The sequence below is a fragment of the Antechinus flavipes genome, chromosome X (assembly GCF_016432865.1).
Source record: "Antechinus flavipes isolate AdamAnt ecotype Samford, QLD, Australia chromosome X, AdamAnt_v2, whole genome shotgun sequence".
NCBI lineage: Eukaryota > Metazoa > Chordata > Mammalia > Dasyuromorphia > Dasyuridae > Antechinus > Antechinus flavipes.
Window position 1 is genome coordinate 70,808,948 of NC_067404.1, and position 11,223 is coordinate 70,820,170.

Consider the following 11,223-nt stretch of genomic DNA (forward strand, 5'->3'; position numbering starts at 1 on the left):
CCCAGTATGCCAACATGTCACCAAATTAGATGAAAATAAAACTGAGAACTTAAATGAAATGGATGGATATTTCTAAAAATACTTAATATCCAAACTAAGAAAGCAAACAGATGAGATAGATTATGAAGAACCTAATTTCTCAGAGAAAGAAATTGATCAATTCACAAAGGAAGTCTCAAAGAGTTTTAAAAAATAACATCGATTGAGTGAGATGATTTCTTTCTTTTTTCTTTTTTATTTTTTTTGAGTGAGTGAGATGATTTCTAAGGGAATTCCATCAAATATTTAAATAATATATATGAGCAAATTGTATCTATGGGACCAATAGGAGTGGCAGTGTGGTGTAATGGATTTGAAACAAGGGGAGGAACCGAGGCTCACATCTTGGCACTGTCACTATGTGATCTTGGGCAAGTCATTCATCATCCCAGACTTCAATGTATTCAAATATAAAATTGTACCTATAAATCTATGATTCTTTGATGGTCTTGATATCCAAACAGAAAAAAAAACAACAAACCGAGGTTCAATATTACCAATGGCTAATATCCTAAAAATATTTAAATAGGAGAAATGAGGTAACATCAATATATATTCAGAAATATTATTCACTTTGATCACATTGGATTTCTATGAGAAAGGCAAGATTGGTTATCCCACATTAGGAATACTATAAACATAACTAATCATATCAATAACAAAAAATAATCAAAATAATTTATTTTAATTGATTGATATAGAAAAGATGTTTTATCAAATAAAAGTATCATCTGTTATAAACAGGATAGAAATAAAATTACTTTCCCTTAATATTATCAAAAGTCATCAATTTAAAGTCAATTAGAGCTTTATTTATAAAAGAATAGAGAAACTTTTCCAAAAAAGATATAGATTGAGAATTCATACAGCCTTCACTCTCTGAAACAGTGAGATATATGCTAGACATAACAATGAGGATTAGAAAAAGAACATAAAGCAACAATAGGCAAAAAAGAGGTAAAATGATCTCTCTTTGCTGACTGTGTGATGGTTTACTTAGTGAATGCCAGAAAATCAGCAAAATAAGCACCAGACAATTAGCAGTTTCATTAAATAAACAGGATTCAAAATGAATTTGCAAAAATCATTAGTTTTTCTTTATATTAACAATAAAAACCTGAGGGAAGAGGAAAACAATTCCACTAAATATTTAAAAATGCATTAAATATATGAGAATTACCTTAACAATACAATAAAGGACATATGTAAAAAGATAAAACAACTTTTCACAGAAATAAAGGAAGGTCTAATCAGCTGGAGAGAGATTCAATTTTCATTGCTGGGCCACATCAATACCGAAAACATGATGATATTATCCAAATTAAATTTAACACAGCAGCAAAAGAATGCCTTATACAATAAGATAGCATAATAACAAAATTCACTGGGAGCAACAAAAGGAAAAGATTATCAAGGGATATAATGAAAATAACACAGGAAGGTGGAAGTCTTCATGTTCCCACATCTCAAATTGTAGTACAAAAGTATAATCATCAAAATGAATTCATATTTGATAAAAATGGAAAAGTAGATCAATGGAACAGATTGACAAAGACCCAGTAACAAATATGGACAGCATTCTAGTGTTTGAAAGCCTAAAAACACATGTCTGGGGAAAAGTTTTGCAGAAAAACTTTTAGATTAGCATTTTATTACAAAGATTAAAATATGAACATATTGTATTATATTCAGGACCTAAATTTTATCAAGGAGCAACATGTTGCTATTGGGGAAATGATAGGAATATTAGAGACATATTAGAATTCTACCTTAGAATTTGTGATTTAATCAGAAAAGGAAGGATTAAGAAAGAAGCTGCCAATTTAAATATGCCAAGTTAAACATTATTGAGAATAACTACAATGTTGGAAGGAGATAGATATAGAAGTGAAAAGGAATAAAAATACAAGAAAAGAGGCTAGTAATAAAAACCAAGGCCTCAAATGCTTATAAGCAAATGCACAGGGAATGAAAAAGAATTAGAGATCTTAACACAAGATAGCAAATATCACTTCATTGTTACTAGGGAGACTTGGTAGGATAATATGCACAGCCAATTTATGCTCCTGAAAGAATATACCTTACAAGACCAAAACAAAACCAAAAACACCGGTAGAAGTAGAAAAAATGGTGGTAGAATACAATTATTTTTTTTTTACAAAGGCATATTCAAATGAAGAAATTCATATGAAGAATAAGAATAGAAAGCGTTAGGGAACAACATACAGGTGAACATCAAAGGAGGCACTTTCTCTTTTTACTTTACCTATCTATTCTATTTTTTCTTTCCATTTTCTGAAAGATTTTTTATTAATTTTGTTTTCACAACACACATATTTCTCGATGTATGCTTTTCTTTCCCTTTCCTGGAGAATCATTCTTTATAATAAATAATTTCTTTTTTTTTTCTTTTTCTTTCTTTTTTCTTTTTTTAAAAAAATTTAATAGCTTTTTATTTAAAAGTTATATGCATGGGTAATTTTACAGCATTGACAATTGCCAAACCTTTCGTTCCAATTTTTCCCCTCCTTCCCCCCACCCCCACCCCTACATGGCAGGATGACCAATAGATGTTAAATATGTCAAAGTATAAATTAAATACAAAATAAGTATACATGTCTAAACCATTATTTTGCTCTACAAAAAGAATCGGACTCTGAAATATTGTACAATTAGCCTGTGAAGGAAATCAAAAATGCAGGTGAGCAAAAATATAAGGATTGGGAATTCTATGTAATGGTTCTTAGTCATCTCCCAGAGTTCTTTCGCTGGGTGTAGCTGGTTCAGTTCATTACTGCTCCATTGGAACTGATTTGGTTCATCTCATTGCTGAAGACGGCCAGGTCCATCAGAATTGATCATCATATAGTATTGTTGTTGAAGTATATAATGATCTCCTGGTCCTGCTCATTTCACTCAGCATCAGTTCATGTAAGTCTCTGCAGGCCTTTCTGACATCCTCCTGTTGGTCATTTCTTACCGAAAAATAATATTCCATAATATTCATATACCACAATTTATTCAGCCATTCTTCAATTGATGGGCATCCATTCAGTTTCCAGTTTCTGGCCACTACAAAAGGGCTGCCACAAACATTCTTGCACATGCAGGTCCCTTTCCCTTCTTTAAGATATCTATGGGATATAAGCCCAATAGTGACACTGTTGGATCAAAGGGTATGCACAGTTTGATAACTTTTTGAGCATAGTTCCAAACCGCTCTCCAGAATGGCTGGATGTGTTCACAATTCCACCAACAATGTATCAGTGTCCCTGTTTTCTCACATCCCCTCCAACATTCCGCATTATCTTTCCCTGTCATTCTTGCCAATCTGACAGGTGTGTAGTGGTATCTCAGAGTTGTCTTAATTTGCATTTCTCTGATTAATAATGACTTGGAGCATCTTTTCATATGGCTAGAAATAGTTTCAATTTCTTCATCTGAGAATTGTCTTGTCATATCCTTTGACCATTTATCAATTGGAGAATGGCTTGATTTCTTATAAATTAGAGTCAATTCTCTCTATATTTTGGAAATGAGGCCTTTATCAGAACCTTTGAATGTAAAAATATTTTCCCAGTTTATTGCTTCCCTTCTAATCTTGTCTGCATTAGTTTTGTTTGTACAAAAACTTCTCAATTTGATATAATCAAAATTTTCTATTTTGTGATCAATAATGATCTCTAGTTCTTCTTTGGTCATAAATTCCTTCCTCTTCCACAATAAATAATTTCTAATAGAAGAAAACAATGGCAAAAGGAAAATTCAGAAAAATTGATTGATATATTGAAAATTATGACTTTTGTATTCTCCAACTCTGTAAAGGAGTAGGGAGACATATCTTCTCATAACTCTTCTTTGGGATCAAGCTTAGCTTATAAAAGTCCACAAAATTCGATTGTTTTGTGACAGTTGTAATTATTGTATATGTTGGGGTTTTTTGCCTCTATTTGTTGGAATACATGGGAGCCACCTGACTGGCTGCTGGAGACTCAACCCAGAATGGATCTCTTCTTGTGAGTGAATGATACAAGGAGACTGAGAGGCAGTTGCTATTCCTTGACCTTTTTTGACTGAGAGGCCATTGTGTTGTCTGACCTCTCTCCTCTTCCCTCTACCTCCAATTTATCTCATTCCCAGTCTGCAATACCTGTGTCAGCAAAGGCTGCCTTGCAACTCCTTCAGATACTATGAACCACTGTGGAGGCTCTCGGCGAATTGACCTGTCCCTTAACAAAATTAGATTGTTTTGTGACAGTTGTAATTATTGTATATGTTGGTTTTTTTTTTTTTTGCCTCTATTTACTGGACTTCATATGAGTTCTTGTATTTCCATGTTTCACTATGTTCATCAAGTTCTTCATTTCTTATAGCACATTCATATTTTATTACATGCATATATTATAATTTCTTTACCCATTCCCAAATTGATGGACAGATCTACTTTGCTTCCAATGCTATATTAACACAAAGAGTGCTGCTAGAAAATTTTAGGTGTATTATGAAATTTTCTCTTTGTCAATCTCCTCCTTGAGCTAGTGCTAAGTCTCTGGGTATTTTATTTGAAAAACTACAAAAACTAGGGTTCTTCCAGCTTACCTGGTGCTTGGCTGGAATTGCAGTGTTGGCATTTGGGGTATGCTGAGGCTGGTGGGCTGTTTTTGCCTTTCCCACGGGGACACAATGAAGCACATGGTGGTCTGGCCATTGGTAGCTGCTTGTTTTCTGGGGGTGATGCTGAATAGCACATGGACATTGTACACCTAAAATCTGTCTGTCCTCTGGCTCTGCTAAGGCATGTGATGGGTCCTGGTGTTGGAGTTTGCCTACTTCACTGCACTGAGGCTCAGGATCGCCTTCTGGTTTGCTAAGTAAGAGTTTATTGCTATCTTGCTGGGACACTTTCTGTCTTGGACTGTACTCCCTTTTTACTCAAGAGAGACAGACATTTTCTGTCAATCTTCAAAGTTTCTTGGGTTGAATGATTGTCTCAGTACATCTTTTTGATGGTTTTGCTATTACAGGATTTTGGGGTGCTATTTTATGGTTGTTTGGGGGTGAATATAGGAGATTTATGACAATTCCTTGATCCTCGCTTTTGATTTTATTTTTGATTATTTTTTCCAGCTGATTTTAAAATATATTATCTGTTGCTATGTCTCCTTGTACTATAATTTTAAAATAAGATTTTCTTCTTTAATTATGTAGCACAAACTTGATTCTTTAGACAAATGTATATTACCTATCAGCATTTTCTGAATCCTCCCCATTGAGGCTATGTATACCATTGCAGCTGTACTATAAAATTGCTTCAGTTTCCTCTCCTGTTAAGGTATTTCCTTTTTATTTGCATTGGCTCACACTACAAGTACCTTCTGAGGGGACAGGACTGGCCTCGGGTAGATTTCATTTTCCCTTTTTTTAAGGAGTATTTTCTGGACACTCATTCTGATCCTCCTGCCCTAGATCCATTCCTTGCTCTTATTATTTACTTTTCTAGGTGAGATTACTTAATTGCTACTGCATTTCTGCAGAATTGGGGAAGGGTCAGGTTGGTGATCCAAGAATAGGATCTCCATTCTTGTGTTTAAAGACTGCCCCAGACAACTTGAAACCTAATTCTCTCCCCTTTCTATTCCACTCACCCACTTGGACACTGCTGCATAAACCTCCTGTGGCTGGGCAGAGTTGACATCTGTCATTTGTTTCAATAGGGTAGCAACAGTCAGGAAATAGAGGATTCAGCCAGATTCTCTTCCTAAGAAGAAGAAATCTACATGAATCCCAAAGCATAAATTCATTAGATGCTTTGTGTGTTCTGCCAGAGTGTAAAGACAGGGAGGGGAAGTCTGTGATTTTATTCATGATTAAGATTCTTTACTACTAATCCATAAGGTATTACCTTGTTAGGCTTTTTGATTTCATATCTTATAGATTCAGCTCTAATAGACCTGCCTCTGGTACATTATTCCTCTTTCAAGTATTTTTTTTTGGGGGGGTGTGCTTTTTTTTGTCTTGATTTTCTAGTTTGGAGAGAAATAAAAAAAATTGTTAGTCCTCAATTTTCTTGGTCACATTATCTCCCAAATAGCAATTCTTATGAAATCTAAATGTTTCCTGGGAGAGAGAAATGCATGATGGAAAATTACTGCTGGTTGCGAAAGAACCTCAGGGTTACTGTGCTGAAAATGAGCAGTGGGACTGAGGTGGAGTGGGGGGACAGGTAGGTGGATGTCAAAATCTGAGGGGGTAGGGAAAATATTTGACTTCATTTTCAAAGGAGGCAGCAACAACACAATGACATTTGGAGAGATGAAGGAAGGGGAGCAAAGAGAGACAAAGGGAGGAAAGTGCTAGCTGTCATTTTGCAGTGGAAATTCCGAGACTACAGTGGGCATGGCTCTAATGACCACAGCCTTTGCTAATTAAAAACAACAACAACCTGAACCGCTAATGTTTGAGTAGAAAAGACTAAAGTTGCTGACTATTTTCACTCCTTGAAATCAGCAAAAGGAATATGAAGGTTTAATCCTCACTTCTCATTTGCTCCTGTGCCTGTAGCCAGCAGTTGTTTTTGAGATGAATTCTCTATTTCTTTAAGCTGTTCTTAATTCTTGATGTCTTCACACAAAATTATAACTGGGTATATTTGCTTTATGATCTATGTATATCCTTGATAACAGAGGGGCTGCTATAGCAGGAGTGAGTGAATGGATTATGATGCACATAGAAATGGATTCCAACTTTCTTCATCTAAACTTCAAGGAAGTAGGCATTCTTTATTCTTTCTCTAATTTTTTATGAAAGGTTTTTTTTTTATTTTCAAAACATACACATAGATAATTTTCAACATTCACCCTTGCAAAACCTTGTGTTCCAATTTTTTCCCTCCCTTCCCTCCACCTCCTCTACATGGCCAGTAATCCAATATATGCTACATATAATCCAATATATGTATCTATACATATTTCCACAATTTTCATATTGCACAAGAAAAAGCAAAAAGGGAAAAAAAGAGAAAGAAAACAAAATATAAGCAAACAACAACAAAAATAGTGAAAATGCTATGTTGTGATCCACACTCAGTGCCCACACTCCTTTCTCTGGATGTAGATGGCTCTTTCCATGACAAGACCATCGGAACTGGCCTGAATCATCTCATTGTTAAAAAGAGTCCCATTCATCAGAATTGATTATCATATAATCTTATTGTTGCTGTGTACAATGTTCTCTTGGTTCTACTTACTTCACTTAGCATTAGTTCATGTAAGTCTTCCAAGGTCTTTCTGGAATCACCCTGTTGATCATTTCTTACAGAACAATAATATTCACAATAGTCATATGCCATAACTTATTCAGCCATTCTCCAACTGATGGGCATCCACTCAGTTTCTAGTTCCTTGCCACTACAAAAAGGGCTCCCACAAACAGTTTTTGCACATGTGGGTCTGTTTCCCTCCTTTAAGATTTCTTTGGGATACAAGCTCAGTAGAGAAACTGCCCGTCAAAGGGTATGCCCAGTTTGATAGCCCTTTGGGCATAGTTCCACATTGCTTTCCAGAACAGTTGGATCAGATCACAACTCCATCAACAATGTAGTATGGTTTTGCTACATTCTCTCCAACATTCATCATTATCTTTTCCTGTCATCTTAGCCAATCTGACAGGTATGTAGTGGTACCTCAGAGTTGTCTTAATTTGCATTTCTCTGATCAATAGTGATTTATTTATTTTTATTATAGCTTTTTATATACAAAACATATGCATGGGTAATTTTTCAACATTGACTCTTGCAAAAACTTCTGTTTCAACTTTTCCCCTCCTTCCCTCCACCCCCTTCCCTAGATGGCAGGTAGTCCCATACATGTTAAATATGTTAAAGTATATTTTAAATACAATATATGTATATATATATACATATATGTATATATATATTTATATTTATACAGTTATCTTGTTGCACAAGAAAGATATGATTTAGAAAGAAGATAAAAATAACATGAGAAGAAAAAACAAAAATGCAAGCAAACAATAATAGAAAGAGTGGAAATTTTATGTTATGGTCCATACTCATTTCCCAGTGTTCTTTCTCTGGGTGTAGCTGATTGTGTTCATTACAGATCAATTGGAACTGATTTGCATCCTCTCATTGTTGAAGAGATCCATGTCCATCAGAATTGATCATCATGTAGTATTGTTGTTGAAATGATTAATGATATCCTGGTTCTGCTCATTTCACTTAGTATCAGTTCATGTATATCTCTCCAAGCCTCTCTATATTCATCCTGTTGGTCATTTTTTTTATTATAGCTTTTTATTTACAAGATATATGCATGAGTAATTTTTGAGCATTGATCCTTGCAAAGCCTTCTGTTCCAACTTTTTCCGTTCTTCTCCCCACCCCCTTCCCCAGATGGCAGGTAGACCAATACATGTTAAATATGTTAAATATAATATATGTATACATATCCATACAGTTATTTTGCTGTACAAGAAGAATCAGACTTTGAAATAATGTAAAATTAACCTGAGAAGGAAATAAAAAATGCAAGTGGACAACAACAGAGGGATTGGAAATGCTATGTAGTGGTTCACACTCATTTCCCACAGTTCTTTCGCTAGGTATAGCTGATTCTATTCATTATTGAACAAATGGAACTGATTTGGTTCATCTCATTGTTGAAGAGAGCCATCAGGATTGATCATCATATAGTATTGTTATTGAAGTATATAATGATCTCCTGGTCCTGCTCATTTCACTCAGCATCTGTTCTTGCAAGTCTCTCCAGGCCTTTCTGAAATCCTCCTGCTTGTCCTTTATTATAGAACAATAATATTCCATAACATTCATATACCAAAATTTATCCAGCCATTCTCCAACTGATGGGCATCCACTCAATTTCCAGTTTCTAGCCACTACAAAGAGGGCTGCCACAAACATTTTTGCACATACAGGTCCCTTTCCTTTCTTTAAGCTCTCTTTGGGTAAAGGGTATACACAGTTTGATAACTTTTTAAGTGTAGTTCCAAATTGCTCTCCAGAATGGTTGGATCTGTTGACTATTCCACCAACAATGCATCAGTGTCCCACTTTTCCCACATCCCCTCCAACATTCAGCATTATCTTTTTCTATCATCTTAGCCAATCTGACAGGTGTATATTGGTATATGAGTTGTCTCAATTTGCATTTCTCTGATAAATAATGATTAGAACACCTTTTCATATGACTAGAAATAGTTTCAATTTCTTCTCTGAAAGTTGTCTTTTCACATCCTTTGACCATTTATCAATTGGAGAGTGGCTTGATTTCTTATAAACTAGATTCAATTCTCTATATATTTTGGAGATGAGGCCTTTATCAAAACCTTTAGCTGTAAAAATGTTTTCCCAGTTTATTGCTTCCCTTCTAATCTTGTCTGCATTAGTTTTATTTGTACAAAAGCTTTTTAATTTGATATAATCAAAATATTCTATTTTGTGATCAATAATGACCTCGAGTTCTTCTTTGGTCACAAATTCCTACCTCCTCCACAGGTCTGAGAGGTAAATGATCCTATGTTCTTCTAATGTATTTATAATCTCATTACCGGGAATGGTTCTAGTTTATCCCTTTTACATATGATGCTTGCTGATGGTTTTAAATTGATGTTACTGATCCTTTTAAAGGAAACTCCATTTATTCCCACACTTTCTAGTGTTTTAATAAGAAAGGTTGTTGGTTTTCTTCTCTAATTAAGAAGTCCTGGAGTAAAATTATGAGACAGAGAAAAAAATCTTTTGTTTTTTATCTTTTTATCATTAAGAACTTTAGTAGGAGAGGAAACTAATCATGTGACTGTAGATCAATTCCCCCACTGTATGCAGGAGTCATTAGTAAACAGACTTAAGTATTATAGGCAAAGTTTCCACACATCCCTCCTTAATTTCTGCACAAAGTCTTAGTAGTTTTAGGAGTGAAGAAAAAAGTAGAGGGTTAGATCAAAAGAATATTTCACCCAAGGAGCCTATTGAAGGGAAGAATTGGAAAAGAATCTCACTTGCCTATAAAATTCAAAAGATGGAGGCCAGAGGAATGAGTCTCTCTTATTTTTGGTTGTATTTACATAGATAACTTTGCCAGCTAGAGCATTCTATTGCTTTTACTTTTAATCCATTGACGACTGCAAAGAGAATAGAATAATAATAATGTGGTATCAAAAAGCATAGAGAAAGAGAGAATAAAAAGAATCTTTTATCAAAATAAATTATATTTTTTCATACTTTCTGAAATTTCCAATTTAGTTGACTACAGTAATATTGGGGGAATCAGCGGTCTAGTACCATCTTAAAATGAGATTACATAATGATTACACAGTTTTAATCTAAGGTTTTATGTTTATAGGATGATAGATTCAAAGTTGGAAGGTATCTCAGAAGTCATGTAGATCAGGCCCTTCATTTTATAAATGAGGAAGTTCAGCCACTAAAAATTGAAGTGATTTCCTCATCGTCACAAAGATAGGATGTAGTAGAGTTAGGATGTAACCCCAAGTCTGGTGACTCATGGTTCCTCAATCTTTTCACTGAAATAGAGGATGGTGTAGTAGAAAGGATACCAGACTGGAAGTCAATACTTTCAATTCTCATCTCTAACATTAAATGTCTCTATTAAGTAAATCAAAACTTTGATTAGCCTCAATTTTCTCATCAGTCAAATAAGGATAATTTTAAACACTCTCTCACAAGGTAATTCACTATAAAAATATAAGCTATGCTAATGATAGTTATAATGTTGATGATTGTAGTGTTCTTTGGTTCCGTTTTCTTGTAGATCTTTGGGAGCAGCTTTCATTTCAGTTCAGTAATCACCACAAGAATAGCCAGGTGTTAAAGTCCAAATCCTTTATTATCCCCTTCCTGGGGCTGGACAGCTTTCTGGAGAGCCTTTCAGACCAGCCTTGGTCTCAGTGGGGGAAGTGTAGGAGAGCCTGCCAACAGGAGCCTGACTGAAGATCGAATGAATCTCTCTCCATGGTTCTGAGAGCTTGAACTCCCACCCGCAGTCCTTTGTCTTCTCTGGCTCCCTGAATCTCTCCAACTGCATCCTGGTTAAGGCTGCTAGCTTCTATGCTCTACCCTGAGTATAAACCAATCTTTCTATCACTAGGGAACCATTATTTGTTGTCAGATTAAATCAATCATAC